Here is a 3,749-nt window from a genome sequence, read left to right as displayed (position 1 = left end):
CATTAATTTGCAGAGGAACAGCTCCAAGAATAAATTCCGAATGTCAAACCTGTGGCAAGTACTTTGTTCTTAAGGAGTATTTATACTAGTTTGATAGTAACATAGTAATAAAAGATTGGCTTTCATTTTATGTATTTCTAGTCACGGGGCACTTTCTAATTACTTGATTATTTTTTCAAACACAGCCCTGAATTTGAAAAGTTTACATCACATAACAAAATTTTGAATTAAGGTAATACCAGTAAGCTCTGCATTACCTGAGTATTTTGTTTCCTGGGAAATAAAATCAGAAGCAGCACTGATGCTTCCATAACTATTCCAAGTTGGTCCAGCTGATGACAGAGCCAATCTTTGAGATCAAAAGGTCCTATTGGTCCGTGTTTCACCTCTTGTAACAGAAATCTCTGCTGATTTGACAGTAAGGATTTGGAGCTATTCACTCACTTTTCATAACATAGAGCATAATTCTAATTTCTTTTGCGTCTATTAAGATATCTTTTCTTGCTGTTGTCCTTGCGGGATTTCTGTCATCTACCCCAGATGGACTAATAACACACTGCTGAAAAACATGAGTTTGACAAAATGCAAGTTAAAAATTTAACTTCTTGCTGTGTCTATTTTAAACAATTGCTCTTGCAGCTTTCTAGGATTTCTGGCATTGTAAAAAATTTTAGGCAATTTACTTTTGAATTCTAGTGTTAATATAAGTTGTTCAAGCATTTCACATTTTTTTCACTGATTATTTCACTGTTGAAATATTGATTTAGAGTCCGTTTAAATATCAGTTAGATATAATTGATTATGAAAATAATTGATTAATATAGTTAATTTTAATCATAATTGAGTATATTATAATACAATATGGTTGAATATTATTTTTTAAAAATTGAATTTTAACATAATTGAATATGTTTAAATAATTTAATCAAAATCAAGTTTTAATTATATAAATTACCATAAGGACATTACTTTTAAAAGAAATTATTAATAAATCTATACATAATATTATTAAATTCGTTAAATTTTATATAAAAAGTAAAATATATTATTTAAATTACATATTTAATTAATAAAAAAATAAATTATATTAATATTAGCATTTTAATTTATAAACCCATCCATTCCCTCACTCTTCTTCCCGATCTCTCTCTCTCTCTCTCTCCCTCCCCCCCCTCAGAATGGCCAAGAAAGATCAGAAAGACGGTACATGCAGAGTCGAAGCTGTTCTTCACCTTATCAAAAAATAATCACCACTCACTCTCAAAAAGGTCTATCATTCAACACTGGACATATATTGATATATATACATATATGCTCATGTATAATTAACTTGTTTGTTTGATTAATTTTGCAGGAGAAGTTCTGCAACTATGCTTGTGTAGAACGGTTTCTCAAAGCAAATAAAGATGATGTCAAGAAAGCTGCCAAGAAACTCAGGGCTTGCCTCTCTTGGAGACACACTATTGACTATAGGCATTGGTATCTATATATATATATATATATATATTCTCTCCTCTCTCAGATTCTCTCTCTGCAGAAAGTTTATTTTTGTTTTTAAAACAGAGCATCTGATGGCGGATGAGTTCGCGGCTGAAATCGCCGATGGCGTATGTGGCTGGTCACGACGAGAGACGGGAGACCAGAGACGAGAGACGAGAGAGAATTAACGTGTGATAACAGTAGGGTAATTTTGGCAGGTGCGAGAGTCTGACAAATAATTAAAACTTTAACAGTAAAATTGAATTATAGAAGCGCTCTCCTTCCGCTTATGATAAAACGCCATTTTTGCCTTAATAATCAATTGTCATCATTTGAAGTTGTTTGGGTAAATCCTATTCAATGATCGATTAATTGATGAATCCAAACACGAAGTATATTGTTACAAGATGGTGTTTGTACATAGTACATACAGACACCTATTCACTTCTTGCTATATATATATATATATAGATACGCTTATGTGACTCTTAACAAGTTGACTCATAAGATATGGCAAGTTGACTTTGTATAATGTATTGGGTGTTTTAATGATTTTTTTTTCGTCAGTTGTTCAATTAAATAAAACTTGTAATGAAGTAGTAACCCATTTGAGTAAGCTTCACATAGTTATGCGTGATTTTGTCCTCCATGCCATAATTTTAACTATAATATTTGAGTTTAGATTCCTTCCACGTTCTTAAGGATATACAGAGGATATATAATTCATTTTAAAGCATTTGTATTAAATTTAATTAAATATAAATGAGATTTGCCACCCTCCCTGGTTGTCTCTTAAGCTCAGCTTGAAACGCACGACATCAATGAGATTTGCGACGAGCTAGGAAAAGAGCATCTGATCTTGAGATTTAAATGTGGCATCGGAATGAAAGGTGGAGGAGGAGAGTAGGGTAAAACTACCGTGGAGGAGGTGGTGGGCGTTGGCATCGAAGATGGTGTCTCTGCCGACTTCGGTGGAGACGGTAGAGGCGGCTCTGCTTATCCAAAAAGATGGCAGATTATTCCATTGAAGCTTGAGGCTAAATATGACTTTTCAAAGATGACCGAGGATGATAATAAAAAAGGGAAATTTCAATAAAGATCACTTAACCACACCTATTTAAATTTGAAAACTCCTAAATTTTTAAAATTATATTATAATTTAGGAGTACTAATTTGATATTAAATTTTTTGAAAAAATAACAAATTTGCTTCTCATTAAAATTAAGATAACATTCCCTACTTCATTTATTCATTATCCTACTTTACTTGTTAATTTATTTACAAAATATTGTTAATTTTTTTACTTAATTTGTTTTCATTTTAGATGTTTAAACTCATTTTAAAAGAACTTATTAATTTTTAGACTATATGTTATTATTTATTTATGAAATATTGTTAATTACCCTATTTCACTTGTTCATTTTCCTAAAATGAAATTGAGTAAAAGTTTAACAACGGACAAGTGAAATTGAGTGAAAGTTTAGCAATGAACAAGTAAAATTAAGTGAAAGTTTAGTAATGAAAAAGTGAATAATTCAAATTAAAATTAAATAGTTCAGACAAAATATTATTTTATTTTTATGATTTTTATAATTTTTATTTAGTGAATACAGAGTCTAAGAAAAAAGATAATTTTCTAATTATACTTTTTTTATAAAAACGAAATTTAATTATCATTTCAAATTATAAATTTTAAAACTTTGAATTGATAAGCATTAATCACTCTTAAAAATTAGACACATTCCATACCATGTTAGTCATAATTCTATATGTCCAAAAAAATTTTTGAGGTGAATCTATTATCTAACTTAATTTTAGGAATTTGATGCCATTAAGAATAGGGACAATCTCACTTAAAGCCCTTGAAATACAGAAGTTTGCATTTTGGACCCAATATAATTTGAAAATCTTTACAAGCCCAAAGCTTTAAGTGAAAATATGTTTTAACGAGCAAAGATGTGTTTGCCCTCCCCTTTTTCACGAATGCACAACACAATAACTATGAATTCTTAACACAATATCCTATAATATATAATTAAAAAAATTATCTTTTAATCCTTCAACTTTTAACTTACTTGTAACTCAGTCTCTCAACTATGACCCGCCTATGATTCAGTCCCTCAACTTTTGAATCACTTACAAATTAGTTCCTTAATTTTATTAATTTTTTTATGTTAGCTTATATCTCACATCAATGAGTAAGAGAATGGTATTTTAAACCAAATATGAGCATTTTTTTTATCCCTCTTATTTGATAAGAATTTTTTTAA

The 3,749-nt window shown here is 29.8% G+C and overlaps 1 long non-coding RNA gene across 1 annotated transcript; it reads left to right on the top strand.

The window, feature by feature from the left end:
* The first annotated feature begins 289 nt into the window (after positions 1–289).
* LOC129289597 (uncharacterized) lies at positions 290–1,859 on the top strand. The gene is made up of 4 exons (XR_008588174.1): positions 290–418; positions 1,178–1,268; positions 1,355–1,479; positions 1,564–1,859. It is a non-coding gene; the product is annotated as an uncharacterized LOC129289597 (long non-coding RNA).
* Positions 1,860–3,749: the final 1,890 nt, after the last annotated feature.

Source organism: Prosopis cineraria, unplaced genomic scaffold (genome assembly GCF_029017545.1).
Source record: "Prosopis cineraria cultivar Desert tree isolate PC_DT_omini unplaced genomic scaffold, ASM2901754v1 PC12, whole genome shotgun sequence".
Classification (NCBI taxonomy): Eukaryota; Viridiplantae; Streptophyta; class Magnoliopsida; order Fabales; family Fabaceae; genus Prosopis; species Prosopis cineraria.
Note: the sequence above shows the minus strand (reverse complement) of the source record. Positions and strands in the feature narration are given on the sequence as shown.